Below are 26013 nucleotides of genomic sequence, written 5' to 3' on the forward strand. Positions count from 1 at the left end.
TCAATGGCTATGGCTACCATAAGATCATCGAGGGAAATCTTTCCTCTATGGTGCTTGAGAGACATGCCAAAGTCTACCCAAGACTTAGGAAATTTTTTCACGATGGTCATAACTTAAAACTTCTCAGAAAGTTTCATATCTGCCTCAACCAAATTATAGAGCAATAACGAAAACTCATGTGCTTGTTCAGTAACCGACTTGCCTTCAACCATCTGATACTTTAGAAACTTGGCAACAGAGTACTTCTCAAGACCTTGGTCTTCGATATTGTACTTTTTGTCAAGTTGATCTCATAGGGCTTTAGCAGTGGTAGAGAAGGAACTGTATACGTTGAACAAAGTGTTGGACAGAGCCAACAGAATGCAACCACAACATATACCATCATTCTATTTCCACTCTACAGCCGCAGTAATAGTGGCAGGATCATGATCAATACAAAAAACCGTAGGGCATTCGAACTCTAGAACAAAAATCAAGTCTATAGTCATGAACCAGATTTTCATACGTTATTGCCAATGCTTGAAATTCTGACCGACAAACTTTTTAGGCATACCTGACATGTCTACTTTCGATATAAAATTAGATGAAGTCGACATGCTTAGAATCTTCTCTAAGATTGTTATATTCACATACAATATCATGAGGCAAATCAGATTATAAATCAACATGTTATGCATGTTTAACAATATATCAAAACCGTAATAGGGTTCAATCAAGTCAAGTTCTATTTTATACCAAAATTCAGACGAGGACAACAGATCAAACAGATGCGTAGAATAGAATAAGAACAACAATGACAACATGTTAATATTTTGTAATAGGCTAAGGCGTATAAAAATAATCCCCTTAGAGAAGATTCGCCCCCACATATGGTGCAAAAAGAGTCCAGCGTCCTTCCACCATGATACAATAGCCTCGACGATCTGGATAGGTGCACTTCGATGGTAGATCACCCTTCGAAAACAATTTATGGAAACAATTGTTGTAGAACTCCCCTTTCCATAAAATGCCCCATAGAGAAGCAAGAAAAAGCGAGAGAGAAAAAAAATACTATAGGATAATTCTAAAGAGTCTCCATAACCGCAACCCTCTAACCACATTTTATAATCCCTGAACGGATACTAAAGATGTGAAAGAGATCCATTACCCGTTACGAAGTGATGTAACCTTGCAATGAAATGATCCATTATCCATTTTTCTCTTTTTCTTTTATTTTATCCAAATAAAACAATTAATGTGAGACAAAAAAGAACATTGGACTTAGATTAATGAATATGGCCCTAAAGAGACAATTACCCGAACCGGCCCGGCACGGTACGGCGAGCATGCGCGCACATGTGTGGTTATCAGTCCATCCCCTTGTTCTTTGAAACAAGTGATTGAATCACCATGTAGGATATAAACCCCACCAACATTTTATGATTCATCAATATGAGACTATTCTACATCATTTTAATCCAAACAAAGGTACTTCATAAGAGGAGTGGTCCCCAAATTGTTTTCTTCTTTGAATTATTTTTCTCATCTCTTCTTACATCCAATAGACCATCAAAAGAAGCCTCTCATTCCACGATTCTAAACTTTTCTTCATCTTCTAACACTAGGTATGCACAATGAGAAGTAATAAGTCTTCACGTGAAAATCAAAACTCTCAAGTATCAAAAAGGGAGTTGATCAAGCTTCCATCCACAGAGATATCTAACATTTAAAATTCTACTTAGAGTTAAATTGAAAGGGATAAAGATGGACTTATCTTTACTAATAAGAAGACTCGAAACATGTTGAAATTGCTGCAATATAGCAAAAAAAAAATCAGTCGATCACTTCTTGTCTTTAAAAAAGAACAAAGAATCGTCTGCATAGAAACTATGGCTCCATTTGAAAGTCTTGATATCCACCGGGATAATACAGAGTTCATTTTTTGCAGTTATCAATTTACAGGTGAGTCATTTCATCACTATCAGAAAAAGATAAAGAGATAAAAGATCTCCTTGTTGAATACCTCTTGAACTCCAGAATTTCTCACTTGGTTTTTCATTAATCATGGCTACAAAGGTTGGCAAAGAGACACACAACAAGATCCACTCGATTCAACTTTGGTGGAAGCCAAAGAACACTAGAGATGACTCAAAGAACTTCCAATCAAGCCAATCATATGCCTTCACGAACAATCTTCTTCCTACTTTCTTTCAAGGTATGGATAATCTCATGAGAAATAGCAATACTCTCTTGAATGGACAATTCTTTCAAAAATGTCCTCTGATTTTCCTAAGATAAATTCTTTGTAAAACTAGACTCATTCTGTTCACCATCACTTTCGAAATTATTTTAAAAACACCATTGCATAGGCTTATCAGGTGATAGTGTCAGGCGAAACCCTGTAAAAAAACATCATTGACAGGGAGCGTACCTGGATTCGCCATAGTCCATGTAGGTAGTTCGGCGTTCTCCTCAGTCGGTCGACGCCCACAATGAGCCCAGGCCTTGTGTCGACGGTGAGCAGGACCCTATTCTGCTAAGTCTGAATGCAGAACTGAATTTGGGCAGGAAAGTGTTACGAATTCTCATCATCTTCGTAACCCCTAACCCCTTATATAATGGAGGAATTGGGCAGTTACGTGAATGTGGTCTCTCCACATTCACGTAACTCCAACCCACTATCTCCATTACTCAGCCACTTACGTGACCCACTAAGAGGGTGTCAAACCGGGTCAGACTGTGGGTTGGACCCGTAACCCATAATGTCCAACATTCTCCCACTTGACCCATTGACACCAAAAGTGTACTAAATCGAGGTATATACTGTTATCTCGATTTAATTCTTTATGTGGGTTCACATGCCACCCTTTATCACAAGGATGAATCATATGAGTCAAGGATATGAACACTCCTTTATGAAATGTCATATTTCCTTGTACTACTCTACAATTCACCTTCAATGCTTAGGCATGTAAAGAAATTACCTTTATGAATAGGCTGGTCTCTCACCTATTCTATTGGTCTTTTAATATTGTTATTCTGCTATTCTCTCTAACCCATATGAGAGATTCTTTATGCAAAATCAACAATAACTCAAAACCTTAGAGAATCAAAACATAAACACAAATGTGATTACATAATGTATTGTCATACATCAGAAGTAATAAAAAAGACACATCCCCTTTACATGTTGGGAATACAATCCCGGTGCTAGCCCTTTAGTAAGGGGATCCGCAGTCATTTCCTTCGTCCCAATTGTATCAATACATACCAGATGATTCTCAGTCCTTTCTTTAACAACAAAGTATTTTAACTCCATGTGTCGACACGATGTTGAGCTCTTGTTGTTATTTGAAAAGGACATGACTGCTTCATTGTCACAAAAGATCATTAGTGGTCTCTCAATAGAGTCCACTATACCAGGACCCATAATGAAGTTCCTTATCCAAATGGCCTGTGACGAAGTCTCGTATAGAGCAATAAATTCTGCCTCCATGGTATGAGCAGCAGTGGTAGACTGCTTTCCGCTTCTCCATGAGACAACACCACCCGCTAGAAGGAAAATGTATCTAGTAGTGGATTTTCTACTGTCAATACACCCTCCTAAGTCCGCATCAGAGTATCCAACGACCTCTAGGTGGTCAACTTTCCTGTAGATCAACATATATTCTTTCGTTCCTTGTAAATAGCGCATGACCTTCTTCGCTTCCTTTCAGTGCACAATGCCTAGATTTGACTTATATCTACCAAGCATTCCCACAACAAATGCTATATCAGGTCGAGTGCAGGTCTGCGCGTACTGTAAACTCCCAACTGCCGAGGCATATGGGACAACATCCATCTGAGCCTTCGCAATATCATCCTGAGGACAGTCCTACAAGCTCAATTTATCCCCTTTTACTATAGGTGCCGAACTAGGAGAACAATTCTTCATCCCATATCTTTTAAGAACCTTAAGGATATAGGATTTCTGAGATAGGCCAAAGACACCCTTAGTTCTGTTACGACGGATCTCGATTCCAAGGACATAAGTGGCCTCACCCATGTCTTTCATATCGAAATGAGAGGAAAGAAATTCTTTTGTTTCATGTAAAAGGCTCAAATCATTAGTTGCAAGAAGAATATCGTCAACATATAAAACCAAAATTATGAACTTACTCCCACTAGTCTTAATGTAAATACACTGATCAACAATGTTTTCAGTGAATCCAAAGTTCATAATTACCTGATTGAACTTCTTATACCACTGGCGGGAGGCCTGTTTAAGTCCATAAATTGACTTATTCAATTTACAAACTAAGTTATTTGAGTCATCTATACTGAAACCAGGAGGTTGTTGCATGTATACCTCCTCATCCAGATCCCCATTCAGGAAGGTCGTTTTCACATCCATCTGATGTAGCTCTAAATCAAAATGAGCTACGAGGGCCATGATTATCCTTAATGATTCCTTAGTTGAGACAGGAGAAAAAGTCTCATTATAATCAATGCCCTCTATCTGTGTGAAACCTTTTACAACAAGCGTAGCCTTGTACCTCTCCACATGACCTTTAGAGTTTGTTTTGGTTTTATAAACCCATTTACAACCAACATGTCTAACTCTATCAGGTTGAGGTACAAGATCTCACACTTGGTTCTTTGCCATAGAGTCAAGCTCTTCTTTCATAGCATTGATCCAATGTGTTGATCTTTCACTTTCAATGGCTTCTGCAAATGTGAAGGGATCTTCATCAATGTCTATGAAATCATTTGACTCTTGTAAATACACCACATAGTCCGGATGGATAGCAGATTTCCTAATTCTGGTGGACCTCCATACAGGTGCTACAGGTGGTTCAAAATGAGCCTCTGTATCCTGTTGTTGTTGTATATCCTCATCAACAACCGGATCTAGTTGAGATTGATGTTCATTGACTGGACTTTCTCTTACATTACTCGAAGGAATAATGATAGAGAAAATCGGGTCATTATCCTCAGCAGGTGTAGAACTTGAATCCTGCATTTCCTCAAAATCAATATTTTGAGACGCATCTATCCCAACAGAACTATTTTCAAGAAATCTTGCTTTATCAGTTTCCACTATCTGTGGTGTATGAGATGGACAATAAAACCTAAAGCCTTTCGATCTTTCTGGATAACCAATGAAGAAACCACTAGTTGTCCTAGGATCAAAAGCTTTTATATGTGGGTTATACAATTTAGCTTCTGCTGGACATCCCCATATGTGCATATATGACAAAGAAGGTTTTCTACCTGTCCATAACTCGTAAGTAGTCTTTTGAACAACCTTCGTAGGAACCTTATTCAGAATATGCACTGTAGTCCTAAGAGCTTCACCCCAAAAAGTCAAAGGAAGGTTTGAGTGATTCAATATCCCTCGAACCATTTCTTTAAGCGTACGGTTTCTCCTTTCAGTTACACCATTCTGGTAAGCACTACCAGGCATGGTATACTGAGGTACAATGTCTTTCTCTTTTAGAAATCGTGCTAATGGACCTTCCTTTTGTTCCATCTCAGTGAAACGACCATAATATTTACCACATCTATCTGACCTGACAACCTTAATAACTTCATCGGTTTGTTTCTCTACTTCCTTCTTGAAGTCCTTAAAAACTTGAAAGACTTCAGATTTTTCAGATAATAAGTAGAGATACATATACCATGAGTAATCGTCTATAAAGGTGACAAAATATTTTTCACCCGTATAACACGATGAAAAGGGGCCACAGACATCCGTATGCACTATTTCTAACTTTCCATTGCTACGTTTGACATCTTTCTTATATGTGTTAGACTGCTTAGCCTTTATGCAGTCAACACATGACTCTATATTCGTAAAATCAAGGGATCCAAGGATTCCCTCTTTCACGAGTCTTTGGACTCTCTCTTTCGAGATATGTCCTAACCTCCGATGCCAAAGTAAATAAGATTGATCATCCTTTAGGCCACGTTTATTGCCAATCATTGTGTTCTCAATGGAGTGAGATTCTCGAATTTGGAATTTGGTTCTTAATCGATACAAACCATCACACATATATGCAGAACCTACATTCATTGAATTTTTTATAACAATAAGTTTAGAATTTTCAAATTTAAAAGCAAAACCAAATTTGTCAAGTTTTGAAATTGAAATTAGGTTCCGACTATAAGATGAAACATAAAATGTATCGACCAAATCCAATACAAATCCCAACTCCAACACAATTCTGCAGGTTCCAACGCTCTTGACATGCGAACGCATCTTATTTCCTGAGAAGATGCTTTTTTTGTGCTCCGTTGGTTCCCTTTTGTTCAGAAATGCCTGCAAAGAGTTGGCAATGTGCACCGTGACACCAGAATCAATCCATCAACTATGCAATGGAACATGAATAAGATTGCACTCATGAGAAACGAATGACTTATTACCTTTATTTTTGAGTCACTTCTTGAACTTCAAACAGTCCACCTTCTTATGCCCTTTCTTTTTGCAGAAGAAACACTTTATAGAAGGGCCACCTAACTGGGATTTGGCTTTCGCCTGAGAGTTTGAACTCTCTCCAGTGGCTCTCTTCTGATTCTTCTTTTTGAAGGAGCTTTTCTTTGGCCTCGACCTCTGTTTATCCTTATGAGAGGCCATATGTGCACTTGGCACCCTCTCAACACACTTACTCAAGAGGTCATTAAAAGATCACTCATCATTATGTGTGTTGTAGGAGATTTTAAAGGGTCCATACTCAGTAGGTAACGAGGTTAAGATCAGATGGACTAAAAAAGAGTCAGAGATGGCGAACTTCATGTCATTCAGTTGAGTCGCAATATTCCTCATTTCCAAAATATGCTGTCGGATGTGACTGTCACCAGCATATTTCATAGACACTAATTTGGACATGAGGGTACTGGCCCTTGCCTTATTAGAAGTGACGAATTGAGCCTCAATGGCTCCCAGAAATTCCTTAACAATCCTACAATGAGGAATTGTGCCTTGAATGTTCTTAGCCACCCGAGATTGCAAAAGCAACAGGCTAAGTCTGTTTGAGCGCTCCCACTTCTCAGAGGCAGCCTTTTGATCGGCTGTACTCTGCTCTGTAAGAGCGGGAGGTTCGTCAATTCTAAGGGCTAGATCTAAATCCATATAGCCCAAAGTGAATAACACGATTTCTTTCCAATCAGAAAAATTTGATCTGTCTAAGATAGGGATACTACTTAAACCGTCGATATGGAAGGAACCTGATAAATCAAGGAACGAAAAAACGGAAAGACATTACTATTATTGCTCAGACGTGACTCGTGTTGAAAGGTAAAAGTGAGACCCTTTATTTTTACCTTTTCTGAGACAAACATAGTTGAGCCATTATCATTTCACTTTGGTGAAAACGACAATACTCATAATTGCTCTGTCTCTTCAATTCTCAAGTAATTGACTTCAGTTGGTGAAACTAGTAGATCATGAATCCAGAGGCAATTCAGCACTGTACCTTTGGGTACAAACATGCTTAATGGGCTAGAATGCACATCTACTATCACACCCTGTGTAAATTTGGAACACAACGATCTACCTTTGGGTAGAATTGATGTTTCATAAATTCACACACAATCATAGTTATGAATCTTAATACGGTCCAAAGAATCCTTAATTAACACGACTCAGATCACTTTGGTGATTACATGAATCAGTTAATCAAAATCTTTTACCGAAAAACCTATTCGTATTATGGAGCACGCCCATGCACACATTTTAATGCATGTATATTTATGACATAATATCTTCAACAAAAATGCATAAACTAATTGTCATAAATTTAGTTACAATTCATGCTTAAAATCATCATGCATAACTTAACCAACGCTAAATACATGAATTAACATGCATAAGTCATACATTATTCAAAATAAATACTTTATAAAGCATGAAAAATAACAAAAGCATGCTCATATGGGTAAAACTCAGAGTCCTCATGTAGGAACCGGTTTAAAAACACTCTGAACCAGTCTGAAAATGCCTTGAACCGGTCATCTAGGGGTCCGAACTGGTTCTTAACCTTATAAACTGATACTTAATGTGAATAAAAGTTCATAAAACCCTATAACCGTATGCCAAAATCCTTGTATTTCTTTATATTTATGAAAACATGGTCTCAGCATCTCGGAACCGGTGAGAAACTGGAAAGAACCGGTCAAAATGGCTCTGAACCGGTTCCGGAAGGGGTCGGATCAGGTTCCTGATCCGATTCAGTCTTAATAGTGTTTGGATCCTACATTACATGGATCCGATCCGGTTTAAATGGGATCCGGGTCTGACCCGACCCTTACTTAATGCGGATCAGACTCGGCCTGAACAGAACCCGGGTTAGACTCGGTCCGAAACAGACCCGGGTCGGACCCGATCCAAAACAGACCCGGGTCGGACCCGGTTCAAAACAGACCCGGGTCGGACCTGGTCCAAACCGGACCCGAGTACGACCCGGTCCTTCATGCACCCGGGTATGACCCGGTCCAAACCGGATACCGTGTACGACCGGGTCCTTCATGGACCCGGGTTCGACCCGTTCCTTAATGGGTCTGGATCGGACCCGATCCAAAAGCAGACCCAGGTTAGACCCGGTCCTAAATGGACCCAGGTCAAACCCGATCCGAGAGAAAAACCCAATACTTTCTGGATCAGACCCAGACCCGGTACATTTATGGGTCTGGGTCAGATCCAAAAAGTGAAAAAGCAGACCCGATCCACCCAAAAGGGTTTGAATCGGGTCTGTTATCGAGTCTCCTCATCGGACCCGATCCGGTCCCTTAAAAAAAATAAACAGAAACCCGATGGTTTCTGTTTCATTTTTAGGGAAACCGAAAAGGGGGTTTCCTCCCTTTTTGGTTCCACGGCGATCCACGTCGCCGTAACGGCGACCGGCACGATGGCCGGCGACCTGCGTCACCCCACGGTGACGCCGGTCCGACGACAACGTCCCCGCCAAAAGACGTCGCCCCACGACGACGATGGTGGCTTCGTCGTCCGATGGCTGAAGGGCATGGCAGCGCCTGCCAGTCCGGCGGCAAGCCCCGACGACATTAGCAAGGATGCCGCCGACCAATGGCTGCCCTTGCCGGCAAAACACCCCGACGAACCCACCTCCTCCCCGGCGACAGGTAAGGGTTTAAATAATTTTTTTTTTATTGTCGCCGCCGGTTTACAGGTAACTCCGGCGATGAGGTGGGAAAACCAGTGGCGCCGGCAAGACCGCCGCTGTCACCTCTACAGCTTTCCGGCAAAAGCCCCTTGCCCAATGGCAGAAATGGAAAAACAAAGAAACCCTTTCGCCATCTGCCAGCCGACAGCTACGGGGGATTCTTCAAGCGATGGTTCCAGCGACCATCCCGGCAACAGCGGATCATCCTTGCAGCTCGACGGCCACAGGTATATTCTGATCATCCTTTCTTTTTCTTTTATAAGGATATGATCAGCCGCTTACCGGTGGTTGTCGCCCCACGGCGACTCCACCGATGCCGTAAACACCGAAACGGCCTACACAGCCACACACAACGGGAATGCGTGGTAGCTGTGGGCCCATAACCCAATGTCGGGCGAAACCCTGTAAAAAACATCATTGACAGGGAGTGTACCTGGATTCTCCATAGTCCGTGTAGGTAGTTCGGCGTTCTCCTCAGCCGGTCGACGCCCACAATGAGCCCAGGCCTTATGTCGACGGTGAGCAGGATCCTATTCTGCTAAGTCTAAATGCAGAACTGAATTTGGGCAGGGAATAGTTACGAATTCTCATCATCTTTGTAACCCCTAACCCCTTATATAATGGAGGAATTGGGCAGTTACGTGAATGTGGTCTCTCCACATTCACGTAACTCCCACCCACTATCTCCATTACTCAGCCACTTATGTGACCCACTAAGAGGGTGTCAAACCGGGTCAGACTGTGGGTTGGACCCGTAACCCATAATGTCCAACAGATAGTCCATCTTTTTGGCATATATCACTTTTGCGATCAACACAATATGTGTAGCAATTTAACCCTTAAGCTACTTCTGTGTCGATTTTTTTTTATAGCAATAGTTACATCATCACCAATAATACGCAAGAATCTCTGAAAAAAAAAAAGACTAGAAACACGTCAGGGCCAGGAACACTCTTTCTTCATTTCAAACACCGCTGACACCACTTCCTCATCTTTGATCAGGCAATCCGAGTGATGGGCATCTCATCCATACAGGTTTGGATGTCATTCATCTTGAGATCAACGGCATCCAAAGGAGCTTTGATGGTATTACCGTCACAACACACCCTGACCTGATCCCATCTTCATTTATTAGGAACCAACCTTTAGAATATGCTTTTGGATGAAAAATATGTTTTTTAAATCAGTAAATTCTAAAGTGTTTATGGCCATCAATTTTTTAATCGTCGAAAAGGCCAACTTATGTGTTAAAGTAGAACCTGCACGTTCACGTGAAAGTGGGTTCTGTTTCTGTGATGAGGTCCAATGGAGCTGTAGGCAATTCTAAACACGTTTTCCCAGCCACTTTTCATATGACTATTAATTATTGTTTTTCTGCATCAGCATTTGATCTGAGAGCAATGATCAAATAAAAAATTTCTGTTTATCGTAATAGTTTATCAATTTATTACCTATCGATTAGGCTAAGTTTTTTAAACACATATATATATATATATATATATATCTTTTTAATTTCTAATATCATGACCATGGTTTTAAAACCCGGTGACTCAGAATTTCTCGAAATCTTATAAGTTCCAATTTTTTGCAAAGCACCACAGTAAACCGGACCATATGTTCATTTGGATCTTGATCTTGATGGAGTTTACCAGATCCAGTCAAGTGGCATCCTCATTTGCCAAATGTCACTTCGCTGAGATGTAAGAGATCCGAACTCCATGGATTCTGTTTGGATGTCCCAATAAACCTTCAATTTGATTCGGTTTTTATGTGGAGCATAACCTCCCACATGCAGGAGTGATGTCAAGGGACGCCCCCCCCCCCCCCCCCCCCCCATATTATCATATATCATTGTTCCTGCCTTCTTCCACGACCACCAATTTAAAAAAAAAATCTTTACAATATTGTGGTGGCCGGAAATGATCCATTGGACGCTGTAAAGAAACAACAAGTGGGTATTGTTGCCTCCTCCCAAGCCACCAATTTCAAAAGAACAAAAAAAACGAAAAAGTATGGGATTGTTTAATTTGTCAACGGGAGGGTCCTTAGAAATTACAACTCTGTCTTACATCACGTGGGCATGTCTGGTCTATATTCAATTAAAAACCCAGCACACTGTATGCAAAACTAGGAGACCACTGCGGCACACCTTCTCTCTCTCCAAAACTAGGAGGCCACTGCCGCACACCTCTCTCTCACTCTCTCAGTTAAGGTTGTTTTGATATTGCAACTAATTAAACACTCACTAAAAGTTTTAAACTTTGATATATATATATATATATATATATATATATATATATATATATATATATATATATATATATATATATATATATGATAACTGGAATATGTAAACCAATGAAATATGTAAACAGTTAGATTTTTATAATTTTTTTTTTCTAAAATTTCAGCGTATACCAATGCCATCTAAATGCTTGGTTTTATTGAAACACTCTTAGATCATCTGAAGAATCTTTTAAGGCTTTAAACTGTTTATTCAAACATATAAAATCACATTTCTTGATCGGATTAGGATGATCCAATAGTCAATCCCAAGCAAATTGACCACGACCAATGCATCCGCGGGTTTAGATTTGCAAAAACCCTATGAAAATCTTGGTTCATACTAGTTTACATATTTTGATGGTTTACATATTCCAGTTTTCCTATATATATATATATATATATATATATATATATATATATATATATATATATATATATATATATATATATATATATTGGAAGATCATAAGACAGGCACAACGATCGTGTCAATCTCGCACAAAAAAGTTGAATTAGTGACGGCCGTGCCCACCTAAAGGGTCATTTTACTCAAAAATTGTATGCATCATTGATCATGCATGTGATCTACAGCGCTCATTTGTTTGACACAACAGTGGACGATTTGCTCATCCTGTGTTACTCCCATCTCATATATATATATATATATATATATATATATATATATATATATATATATATATATATATATATATATATATATATATATATATATATATATATATATATATATATATATATATATAGTCACTAGAATATGACATTTTCAATACTTCAAATTAAGCATGTAGATGTCTTTGACATGGTGAATTTGCTAGGAATCAATTGTTGAGTCATGCATTTTTCAATGAAAGAGACAATTTTTGGATTTCGTGAATATTTATGAACATTATGAGCCACTGATTTTAGAGCATTAAAAAATCTTGTTTATGCACCATAACTGGATTATTCAAGAGCTGGTCCTTATAAAACTAAGCATGTAAATCACATCCGTATGGTTAGATTTAAGAAAAAAAACAAAAAATCCATTAAGATTGTTGCTCACATATTAGTTTTCATATTTTCAGTGATTATATATCCTATGTGGGAACCAAGTTTTATACAAACTGACCATTTTTCCTTAAATTTTCTGTATTTAGCATAGTCCATTTGCTAAGGATCTACACTTAGGTCATGTTTTTTAGAAAAAAAAATGATGTTTTAAACTCTAAAATTTATGAAAATTTTATAAAAATGATGTTTCAAACATTGTAAACGGAAGATCCAAGAGCTTGTTCCTAGAAAACCATGCATGTGGATTTCATCTTAATTGCTCCGATTTCCAAAAGTAGAAGAAATCATAGAAAATGCTCAGTTTGTTCAAAACATTGTTTGCTCATTGTTTGCTTATGTATATGGGTCACTGGAATATAAAAATATGTGTAAATTGAGATTTTTATAGGTTTTTTGTTCTTTTCTCTTAAATTAAACTATCGATGTGACATACATGCTTGATTTTATAGGGATCAACTCTCAAATAATTTGACTACGATGCATAAGCTGCATTTTTTAAGGCTTTATTAAAATCAAGGGTTTTGAATTTTCATAAATATTTAGGCATTCAAAAATCGTGTTTATTGTTAAAAATACATAATCCAACAATCGATTCTTAACATATTTACCATGCCAAACACATCTGTGGGGTCATATATATTTGCAAAAAAAATGTTCGAAATGCCTAGTTCATATGATAGTTCTCATATTCTAGTAGCTATATATATGGTAAAGTTTTAGTAATGGCACTGTTACATACAAATGCCTCAGGATATCCTATGTAAATGTTGTCCAACCTCATGGATGGATTTAGTATCAAGGTTGTTAATTGCGATGAGGTGAAGCGAGACGGTGAGCCTGTTATGAAGCGAGGCGTAAACCTTGAGGCGTTGAAGCGTAAGCTTCATGATCAAATTAATAAAATATATAATATTAATAAAATAATAAAATTTTTAATGGGGTTTGGATTTCATGAGACCTGAATAAGTCTCACCAAATCCAACCCAAAGACCCAAAACACTTGAATTGTGTTAGGTACCCATACCCCAAACCCAATTCTTCTTCCTTTTATTTCATACTGCAAGGGAATGCCATCATTACCCTAAGTTTTATTTTATTTTTTGTTTTGTTTGTTTCTTTGCTCTTCCAACGAACCAGAACCTCTGCCGGCACCTTTGCTGACGGTGTCACCCCACCCGAGTCACCCCTTCCACTTCCCTTTCTCCTCTTCCGGTGGGAACCGCCGCCCCTACCGAACTTCCCCTGCTTTTCTCGCGTGAACGAGGTGTCCAGATGGCCACCCATGGTGGCCCAACACTGCCGGCCCTCTTCCCCCTTTCTTCGGCCAGTTGAAACTACTCGAGGACTGGGGCATCGCCGCCCGGACTCCCCGTTTTTACGGATCAGCGGTGAGACGGGGATTACCTTCGCCTCCGCCATCCACTGCCAGTCCACGGAAAAGGTAGGGTCAACTCTGCCCCCACCGTCCGTGCCGCCTACCGTGCCTCATGGGAAGGGAGGGTCTGCCCAGAGATTTAGGGCGGTCAAGACAACTGCTAAATCTCGTGAATGCTTCCGAACCTTCAGGTGCTCGCTCTCTCGCACAACAACCTCTTCGGCATGCTCCCGTCCTCACTTTTCTTCAACGCCTCTGGCTCCTCACCGCCACTGCTCAGAAGCATTTTGGGTTTAACAAGCTCACCGACATCGCTCCACCAGAGAACAATGCAGCTGGCGGGGTCGCAAGCTCGCTGCAAGTCCTCGACCTTCAGAGCAACATCATCGATGGCGAGGTTCCCTTCTGGTGGGTGAACATGATGCGTACGCCTTAGATGCGAAGCGTGCTTCGATGCGAGGTGTACGCTTCACCCATGTGAAGTGTGCGCTTCGAGACTCAAACGCCTCACTACAGCTCTTCGGTACTTTTTGCTTAGGCTTCGCCTCTGAGGCATACACTTCAGGTACTGAGGCGTACGCCTCTCACAACACTGCTCAGTATGTTCAAAATAGTGGAAATCAACTTTTAGAGAATGTTTTTTAGATGAAAAAATGTGATTTTATGACTAAAAAGTGTATCACACATTGTATGACGTTGAGTTTTGAAGCTTTATAAAAACATGTCTTCCTGTTGTAATCGGATAATTCAAAAGTTGATTCTCAATACACAAAACTATAGATCACATCTGTAAGGTTGGTTTCATTAAAAACAACAAAAAATAAAAGAAAGGTGTTCGTAGGTAATGGCAACAATTTATTCCTAGTAAAAAATGCCATGTCCAACACATCTACATGGTTGGATTTGCAAAAGAAGTGTTGAAAATGTTCTGGTTCTTATACTCTAGGGTAACTGAAATATATTTATTGGTATGAACTAAGATTTTCATAGGTTTTTTTATTTTTATTTTTAAAATCTGATGTGATCTAGACACCTGGCTTTATAGAAACAGACTCTTGAATCATTCAATTAAGATGTATCAGAAGGATCTTTTAATGGTTGGAAATCAACGGCTTAATTTTTTTTATAAATATTCAAGCATAAAAAATGATTGGAGGAAAAGGATTCATGTGGAAGACCCAAAATGAATTTCTTTTTTGGTTCATATCGCTGACCCCAATTGTTTTGGGATGAAGGCGTAGTTGTTGTTATTCAAGCATAAAAAAATAGCATTTCTTACTCTGATCACCATGATTCAACAGTTTATTCCTAGCAAATGGACCACGCTGAATGCATCTGCAGGGTTAGATTTGCAGAAAAACTATAAAAATCTTTATTCATACCAGCAAACATATTTGGTTGGTAATTAAACATATTCCAGTTTCCTTGAGAGAGAGGTAGCTGCGCAACCCTTAGGTGCACAGCTACCTACGGGACGCTGATGAGCATGACTGTGATGTACACTCAACATTTTTTCTGCAAAAAATGTTGAAACAGCCTCAAAAAATGCTGAGAATGGCTTTAGCGGCACTTTCCGAGCCTTCTAATGGCCTTAGTTCCATGGGGACTTTAGCGCACTCGAAACCGCAGCTAAATTTCTTCTTAAAAAAAAAGACTGTGCGTTCTTTATAGGGTTTAGCATCGGTTTCGAGTATCACTAAAGGTCCCAGCGAAACCGGGACCTTTAGCGGCGGTTGAAAAGTGCTAGTTCTTTTTCAACGCAGAAAAAACTTGCTTTTCAGCATTTTTATGTGTTTTTTGCGTTAGCTGTTTATCATGTCCTGCTATGAACGGCCAGCGTAATTCCTTAGGTAGTTGCGTACCTAAAGGTTGCGCAGATATATATATATATATATATATATATAAAGGGGACCGTTTATATATATATATATATACTGACAGGGAAGGAGGGACCAAAGTCTACAGGTTCACCTGGCCCATATCCAATGGTTTCAACATGATGGTCAAATGAGCCGGCACTGGTTTAATGAGTCGGCACTGGTTTCATTATCGTCGTCTGCATCGGTCACTAATGGCATCAGAGGATTTGGGTTGCAGAGATGGGTCCACATTGAGTTGGCGTTCCTTCCCTGTCAGTTTCCATATCTTTTTCAATTAAGATGGGCTTTGCCTCAATTTGTCCTTTTTCTAACGGGCTTGACTTCAACGAGAGCATGGTCAAAAACTAAACACGGGGCTGGGCTGGGCTCTCGGCCTGGCAGTCAATACCCGATTGACCTTCAAGCTGGGTCATGAGTCCACGCTCTCACAAAACCTCTATGTGGATGTGGACCATATCAGGATTTACTGTCAAAATCAGGTTGAGCTTCTCGGATCCCTCGACCTACCATGAGTTTAATCGGACCGCCCGAGTCAAACCATGGTAGGTAGGCCAGGGTTAAACCGTGGTATGAAAATGCAAGCTTGACCCAACACTATATCCAACTTTTGAACAATGGAGCCAATATAGATCCAAATGCAACTTGAATCTTATAATGGAGTCCTAAATGTGGTTATTATCTAAATAGACGAAATGCTGGATCTGCTGAATGAACATAAGCTAAGTCCAATGATCTTCATGCGAAACGTAAAACAGGTTGGGTGAATCTTAGTTTTGACGTAGATCCAACTATATCCAACCATAAATCTGACCCAGATTCAAATATATACTACTGGATCTAACAACATGGTCAGTGCTAGGTCGGACTTGGTTCGTAGCATGGCTTGTAAAGAACTTGCTTGTTTTTCTTTTCTCTTTTTTTTTTTTAATTTTTCTTTTATGACGAATGAAAATCTTGTTGCTTTCGGAGTTTGGGTTTAGCTCAAATTCAGGTCAGGTTGATTCCACCAATTATTTGTCATCTCCTATCAATGGGGCTCCGCTTGTTCGGCAGGAGCAGCCAGTGCACGTCACCTTGTGTTTCGAACGTTGCAGGTTCAAAACTCAATGGTTTGGTTGTTTAACTGGTAGGGGGACATAGTGACAAACGTTTTTATCGGCAATTTCTCATTTTTAAAAAAATTGCGAGAAATTGAGTGATATTTGTCACACTGGTAGGAGTCTGCTTAACCCCAGCAAAAAATTTTTATTTATCTAGTCCTCCACAACTATTTAAGGGTATTTAACGCGATAAAAAGTGCGTTAATATACTTTTGAATTCTGGTTTTATGATTTTGCTCCGACTTGTCCTTTTTATCAACTCTTCCCCTATGGCTTTTTCTCCTTTTGGTATATTCAAAGCCTATAACATTTTTCATTGGATTTTTAAATAAAAAGCCTCTAACAATTTTCATTGGATTTTAAATAACATTAAATTAAACCTTCGTGACAGTCCCACTTGGCACCACCAGTCCTGGACGACTCTTGCTGGCTCTGCTTACGCCAGTGTAATATTTGTGGGCGGAATAATAACTGTGGGCGGAAGGTTCTACATACTTTCCGGGGGTTAAAACCGTCCAATAAATTTTTCGAACGGACGTCAGTTTGACATTATTCATGTGTGAGACAGGGTCAACGAAATTGCCTGAGGCCGTTGATACCCTTGACAATTTTCAATATATCTTACACGTCCCGACAGGCCCTAGGGTCGCAGCTGATCGGGTTTGGTTGGACCTCCAGACCCATGATGCATCTGTGTGCCTGTCTTTGAAACTCATTCTAAATTTAAACCCTTTCCCTGTACAAGCAACACACATAAAAACTCTCTCTCTCTCTCTCTCTCTCTCTCTCTCTCTCTCTCTCTCTATATATATATATATATATATATATATATATATATATATATATATATATATATATATATATATATATATATATATATATTCTCTCTCTGGACCCCGTTCCCCCTCCGGCCCCCTTCATCGGACTCCCGACCCGACCAACCTCCCTCTCCAGCGACCATCGACCGACCCGTTCCCCCTCCGCCCCCCTTACCGGACACCCGACCCGGCCAACTTCTCTCTCCGGCGACCATCGCCCGACCCTGTTCCCCCTTTCCGATCTCGTTCCCCTTCGGCGACCATCGCTCAACCTCGTTCCCTCTCCGGCGACCATCGCCCGACCCCGTTCCCCCTTTCCAATCCTGTTCCCCTCCGACGACCATTGCTCGACCCTGTTCCCTCTCTGACGACCATCGCCCGACCCTGTTCCCCCTCTAGCCCCCCTCACCAGACTCCCAACCCGGCCAACCTCCCTCTTCGGCGACCATCGCCCGACCCCGTTCTCCCTTTCCGATCCTGTTCCCCTCGGATCATCGCTCGACCCCATTCCCTCTTCGGCAACCATCGCCTGACCCTGTTCCCCCTCCGCCCCCCCTCACCGGACACCCGACCCGACCAACTTCCCTTGCCTCTCTGCTCCCTCGACTCGTTGGCACCCCCTGTAAACCCAGGCTCCACCATGCTCTCCCCCTGCGATCTCCTTCTCTCCCTTCTTCCTCGGTTCACCAGTCCACCTGCGCCTGCGACCCCCCCCCCCCTCCGCTCCAGCTCTATTTTTCGGCATCAGCAATTGGATTCCGGCGGCAGGCTCGGTCTAAGCCTGAAGAAGGCATCGTAGACTGCGTCTCCGGTGGCAGGCTTGAAGCTCGGTTGCACTGTTCGCTCTGTCCCCCCCCCCCCCCCCCCCCTCTGTGTTGAACCCGTCAGCCTCATCTCTGTTGCTCCCTTCTACTCGGAGGCGCATCGATCCCCGTCAGAAAGCCTGAAGGGTTTTGGCCACCGGCGTGAAGGATTCTGAGTTCCAATGGTGAGTGATGTCATTGGTGCCATCTCTCTCTCTCCCTCTCCGTGCGTCGGACACCGTCAGAGGCCCTAGCCTGTGTTGAGTTTCGTCGGAAGAGCCGAGCACCGCCGGAGTCCCCGACCCTCACAGGTGTGCCTCTCTCATCTCTTCCCTTTTTCAGAGTTTCGTAGGCCCCTCCATTGGTGTCCTTCATCATCTGGGTGTTTGTGGTTTCGTTATGTGCCCCTCATCGAGCTGTTTTTGGGGGCTTGCTCCTGATCTCCCATTGAGGGTCAACCAACGAGTCCTCCATTTCATTAAGGAAGTTGTGAATGACTGGGGTGAAGCGTTTGTGCTACGCCGATGGGGATTGGATGTTGTCCTGCCTTTCAGACTCAAATATTGGTTCTTCTCTAAGCTTTCAAAGTCCCTCTGATCTTGCTTAGATATGAGCTCTCTTCGTATTTCAGACATCAGGTATTTTATGCGAGCGATTAGGCGGGAGCCTCTCGAAGCGTGCTCTGTTAAGGCGATGCTTGTTTCGCCTTTCTTCGTTCAAGAACTTCCGACATGGGTTGCTGATGGAGGATGGCAGCATGTCTCATTTCCTTGGCAAAGCTCCTACCACGTCGTTCACTCTATATCTCAGTTGAGTCATGTCAGGCCGGGGGATTGGTGGTATGCTGCTTGTTTCTCTTTGAACTTCCAGAAATGCTTTGATTGTCATAAGTAAGACTCATCTTTTCTCTCTCGTCGTCACCCAGTCGAGAAGCGAAGGCGATCTAGCCCCTCCCATCCCCATTTGTCGGGGCAGAATCTAGTCACTCGAGATTTTCCTTGGTTGGGGCGTCATCATGCAAGTCGGAATCATGAACGGCTTTCCCAGAAATTATCCTTCTCGCCATGGGTGCAGATTGGCAATCTTCAAAAGCTAGCGAATTCATTCCATGCGGTCAAGATTAGGTCTATTTGTGTCCCGGTCCGGCCGCAACACTTTGGGCTTTCTTTTCTGTCAGTTGCTCCGGTTATGTTAGCCCCATCTCCGGCGTATGATGGCATCTCTCAGTCGTCGCAAGTTCTGCCAGGGGTGGGCCCCAAAAAATATGGCTCTGCCATCAATGTTTCCTCTCTTGGAGATCGGCCGCTCATTATTTATCCTGCATGGAACTCGACGTCTGATTCTTTTTATGCCTATTCTCGAGACGGACTGGCGGCGCGGTTGGGTAGGCATGCTCATGGGGAGCATAGGACAAATTTGTCGTCCTCGCCATCGAAAGTTCTGCCAAGGGTGGGCCCACAAAAATTTGGCCTTGCTAGCAATGTTTTCTCTACTAGAGTTCAGTCACTCATTATTTCTCATGCTCGGGGCCCGGTGTCTGCTTCTATTTGTACTCCTTTCTGTTTCATCTTGCAGGCGCAGTTGGGTACACTTGTGCGTGGTGGGCAAATGACGATTTTGCCATTGTCCCTTATTATTTTTTCCTCTAGATGCTCTGATTATTTGGTTATCAATCTTATCACGTTTAATGCTAGAACCAACCTAGCAAACAGATGCATGGTGCTTGGCTTCTCGGTTCCATGTCCTCTTTCTGTATCACAATATATCTCTGAGATTTTTTCATCTTCCAGATCTTTTCGTTTTCTGCCAAATAGTGTCTCATCTGGTAGTCTAGCATGGGGTCAGGGTAGCCACCTGTTTATGCCTTTGCTTCAGCAGCGTCTCAGACTGCAACCCCTAGGTGTCAAGGTTGTCGACGCAGCTAAGTTGTTAGATATCTCTCTCTCCTCTTCGCAGCTGCAAGTTATAGCTATTGATATGGATTCTACGATTTCAGTTATCTCTGCTATTATTGGGGACTCCCTCTGCCACTCTAGTGGAGCAGACTGCGAGCAGTTGGGCGTTTTCAATGGTCACTCGAGGTCGTCTGTTAGTGTCGAGGGTATTTGACAAATCATAAATGGTCAGCGAAGAAAGAGGAGGCATTCGTCAATTATTTTGGCTACTGATGCTAGGTCCCCAAGAAGGTCATCTCGATACTACCAGCCCCGGGTTTTTCCAGATTTTATACCATGAAGACTGTTTGTTGAAATATTAGAGGCTTGAATTGTCCCACGAAACGCCTATTTCTGGCTAATTGGGTTAGGGAGGAGAAGCCCAACCTACTTTCTTTATGTGAAACTGAAATGGAGGTCATCCCACTCATGGTCGCCTCTAGCATTTGGCGTGGAGCTGGCTATTTCTTTAAGCCTGCGGTCAATCATGCTGAAGGTATCCTTATCTTGGGGAAGCAGTCTTTAAATTTATCTCAGCTGGATGTGGGTCTTTTCTCTCTGTCTGTTGCTTTTGATTTGCATGTAGTTGGTAAAAGGGTAGTGGTTTTTGTTGTTTATGGCCCTAATTTTGCCGCCATGAGGCCCACGTTTTGGGATGATTTAGATAGGGTAGTCATTTTTAGCGAAGAGTGTCACCTTCTTATGGGGGATTTCAATTGTTTGCCATCGATTCATGACTCTAATAAGCTCGTCATTTCTAATCCCTCTATGTGAGGTTTCTAAGACTTTGTTTATCAGCATCTCCTTTACCCTATTCTTTTAACCGAGGAGCGCTTCTTTTGGTCGAATAGGCGGTCTCGTCTGTGCTGTAGGGTCCATGACAGGGTCTTTGTCACCCCTAATTTATTGGACCTCATTCCCGACATTAAGTGTGTGTTGCTTGCTCCCTCAATCTCAGATCATGGGCAGATCATCACCCATTGGGGGGATGGCTTTCATCCCACCAAGAGATTTGCGTTTGAAGAATGGTGGCTTCAGGAGCTAATTTTTCTCTCGGTTATTGCTAATTCTTGGAACAAACCTTCTGATGAGCATTGAGCTGCACTCCGAGTTCAAAAGAAGTTTTCTCGTCTAGCTAAGGATATCAAAGCTTGGCTTCATAGTCGTAATGTAGAAAAATTTCAGCAAATGACTGCATGGGATCATGAGATTTCTGCGTTGTATCAGTCTATGTCTTCTCCTGGCTCTCTTTCTTATTTGCAACTTCTCAGTCTCCAGGCCATGTCCTTAGAATTAACTATGCTCTTGAAAAGCTGGAGGGTCAAAGAGAAAATTCATTGGAAGTAGAGGTTTAGGGTGAAATGGCTTGCGGCTGATGATGGCAACACTGAATTTTTTCACTCATATGCTTTCCATCATCATAGAAGGAAGGTTGTTCCTTTTATCGCCATTGGAGGTGTTTCCTATCTCAATCAGCACGTTAATCCGGCAGTCTTGCTATATTTTAAGGCTTTATATTTTGCTTCGTTAACTATAGAGGGTGTCTTTGATAATGTCCTAGTTGGGTCAATTCAGCGTGAGCAAGCCAGATCTATGCAAAGGAGGTTCTCTGAAGATGAGATTTTTAAGGTCATTAAGGATCTGTTGGGTTGGAAAGCGCCTGACATTAACGAGTTTCATGTCGACTTTTTTAGAATCTTTTGGGACTGTGTTAAATCAGACATGGTGAGCATGTTTGATGAGTTTTATCGTAACTCCAGACTGCCTTATCATTTTCATATAGCTATTATTTTACTCATTCCGAAAGATAATGAGGCCACTGATATTTCTTGGTTCTGCCAAATCTCAGTTATGAGTGCTCTCTATCGGATATTTGCCAAGGTTTTTGGCGAATAGGCTGAAATCAATGGCTCACCAGATTTTTTTAGACTCTCAGTTCGCCTTCATCCGTAATAAGAGGGTTCAACACTCGTTCATCATGACATCTGAGGTTGTTCATTCCTTGCAGCATAACAGTCAACCTTATTTTGTCCTTAAATTAGACTTTCATAAAGCTTTTGATTCCATGCATTGACCCTTCTTATTTCAAATGTTAGCAAATTTCAGTATTGGTTGTCATTTTTATGGTTGGGTGAGGGAGTTGGTCTCAAATTCTCAGGCCATGTTAAATATCAATGGTGTTAGAGGAGACTGATTCAAGCTGGGGCAGGGTCTGCGATAAGGGTGTCCCCTCTCGCCTTTGTTGTTCAATGTGGTTGCTGAGGGTTTTATAGTCTTGCTTAAGCGGGCTGCGGTATCACGTTTCATTGATCCTTTGTAGGTTCCAGACTTTTCAGGTCATATTCTTACTTATGTTCATGATATGATCATTTTTGGTCGTGCAAATGTTCAGCAGATACTTAGGTTCAAGCTTATCCTTCAGTTCTTCCTCTCTCTATCTGGGATTTCTCTAAATGAGACCAAATGCTCTCTTACCATGTTCAATGTTCAGTCCAATATGCTTGCACTTGGGAGGAAGATTTTTAAAGGTTTGCTAAAAAATAATTTTTATTTTAGTTTTTTTGAAAATACCAAATGGTGCCCCTCTTTGAAAACAACATTTTTGATTTTTTGTTTTGAAAATTAAGAAGAAGGGAGATAAAATATGAATAATGAAAAGGGGATTTTAGAAATAATTGGATTTCAAAAATCCAATTTTGATTTATGAAATCCAAATTTGGCAAAACCGGATCCAGATTGAAAATTTGAAAATTTTTGCAAAACATTGATTTTGGTTTCTGAAATTTCAAAGATTTATCTTAAAATTGAGGATAAAAATTTGATTTTGATTTTGAAATTGAAATCCCCAAATTGATTTTGAATAAAAACTGGATTTTAAAAATGGATCTGGATTCATTTTGATATTTCGCAATCCAAATTGAATTTTAAACTGAATCCAGGGTATTTTCAAAGGCTTTTTGAAATTCAAAAGATTATTTCTTTAAAATTGGGGGTAAAGATTGAATTTTGATTTTGAATTTGAAAATCCCCAATTGAATTTAAAAATAAATTGGATTTTGAAACTGGATCTGGATCCATTTTGACATTTCAAAATCCAAACTGAATTTTGAACTGGATCCAGGGTATTTTTTAAAAGATTTTTACAAAATGGTGGTTTTGAATTTGAAAACTCAAAGATTGATTTTGAAATTAGAATAAAAAATTGAGTTTTAAAAAGGATCTGAATCCAAAGTTTTGAAAAAGATTGGATCTGGTGAAAATTTGGTTCAAAATGGAAATCAAACCCTAAATTGTGGATTGCAAATGGAGAAAGCCCTGAATTCATAATAAAATTGGGATTTTGGATCTGAATCCAGTTTAAAGAATGAAGTTGGATCTAGATTTGAATCAAAATCTCAGAAGTGAAATTGAATCTCAGATGTTAGATTAATCTGAGTTCAGAATTTGATTGAACTAAACTTCTGAATGGATCAGAAGGTGGATCCAGACTGAACTGGATCCAAAATGGTTTGACTGGATCCTCGATATCTGATAAGATAATCCAGGTTTAAATAATGAATTGGACTATGGATATGGATTTCTGAATAAATCAGATGAAAAGTTTAGGTTCGAAAAGAAATTAGACACCAGATCTAGCATTTGATCCAATATCCGAATTGAAATGGATCAGATCTTGGATATTGATAAAATGTTAGGTGAAGGAATGGATCCAAGTTCGAATTTGGGGTTCGTCCCAGTTTAGAAATTGTTGGAAACAGTGTCCCGGATAATATTTTTTTTTGGGTCTTCGCCCTGCAGGGGCAGAAACACGGTACTAAACTAGTCTGAACTAATTTGAGCTGGATTGACTCAGAATGAATTGATTCAGAAGCTAGTTATACTCAGATGAACTAATTTCAGAGCTAAATCACTAGCTCAACCATCTGAAGTCAGCTCAATCTGGACTGTATTGAGCTCAAACGAGCTAAAAATGAGCTGAAACGAAGGTTCGAATGTGAAAAAGTGATTTTAAGTTGAAACTGAGCTACTCAAATTCTTGGTGAACTTAGAGGAGACTTACTGGGATGAGATCTACTGGATTTGCCTGACTCAGAAATAGTTTGGTTAAGATTTGAGTTAAAGTGAGCGTATTTGGCTTGAAATGAGCTAAATTTAGCTGAAATGGTCAGAATTCACTCATCATGAGCTCAGAGGAGTTAGAAACGATAATCATTCTAACTTTTCTAAACTTGTGATGAGTTTGGTTAAACCTATCTGACGAGAAGTCTAAGGGTGACCTAGGGCTAAAATGGTAATTTTATTGGCTAAAAGGGGGTAAAACTGACCTCTAGACTAGGGTAGACCTAGGAGTGAGACTCAATATCGCCCTGTAGGGGAATGGCATCTGTGAAATGAATATGTTTGGAATGGACTTGGAAAATTTGGGGTGTTTACATCTGTCTAATATTTTTATTGAATAGGGTTTAGTCCTAAAATTTTCTTGATTTTATTACATCGAATTTTTCAATTCTATTTCTTGGACTGTCTTCTTGAGATATGGGGTCAGTTCTAGTAAAATTGAAAAAGTATAATTCAGTCTCTATGATTTTCGATGAGTTTTTCAAAAATGGTTTAATAGGAGTCTGAATTTACACATTACGACATGTATGGATGTTTAATTATATTTTACATTATACAACATGGTTATAGATGTTTATCTTAAAATTTGAGCTGATATGTTTACAAATTTAATATATTTAATATTATTCTTGATTCATAATCATTCATTTGACATACATGTTCATAAACATTGAATATCAGAAGGCATGATCAGTGTAAAGTAAATTGTTACACATGTTGTTTAAGCAGTCATAAATTGCATGTGATTGCAACCTTTATTTATGCTTGTGAGCATATGACATGGTGATAATGATATGTGATATGAGCATGTGTGTAGCTTGGGTTTGGTGAAACCTATGGGTATTTGTGGTGTACTAGAGATAGAAAAAATATCAATGCACATAATTGCCTCATAGAGACCGGGCTAACAATGTGAATTGTGGGTATCTAAATGGGTCAAAACTGACTTGCTTATAGAATCTCTATTAGGGTGATTGGGCTTGTGAGCCCAGATGTGTGTGCTGTGAGCACATGTAATTTTATTTATGAGCCTAATAATTAAATAACACCCACAACCCATTCGAAATAGATCCTTTGGACTGGGGCCCACTATAGAGAGAGTGGGGGTACACACGACCAGTTGACTGTTGTTTTATTTTGGAGGGCAGCAACGTCTCTTGTCCCCTGTCTCCAGTCGTAGCTGCCCCAGATTACCAGGTGTCCTAGGTAGTATGTCCAAAATTTTTGTAAAGTAGGAATCGATTTCGCTCAGGACCACTAGAAGTTTCTCTCAGTTATGAACCACTCTAGTGGAATATCAGTGTGGGGTTAGAAATTCTTCAGTTCAATGAGGTTAATAATATACCCCTCATTGGATTGGTTGAATCGAAGTTAGGAACTCAGGAGTGTACCTTCAGCAGGGAGAAAAAGTAAAACATAAAAAAGTAGAATAAAATTATTATAATATTTTAGTTTGTGCATAAATTGTTATATTATTGGCATGATGCATT

This window comes from Nuphar pumila, chromosome 5, assembly GCF_984573655.1.
Source record: "Nuphar pumila chromosome 5, dmNupPumi1.hap1.1, whole genome shotgun sequence".
Lineage (NCBI taxonomy): Eukaryota > Viridiplantae > Streptophyta > Magnoliopsida > Nymphaeales > Nymphaeaceae > Nuphar > Nuphar pumila.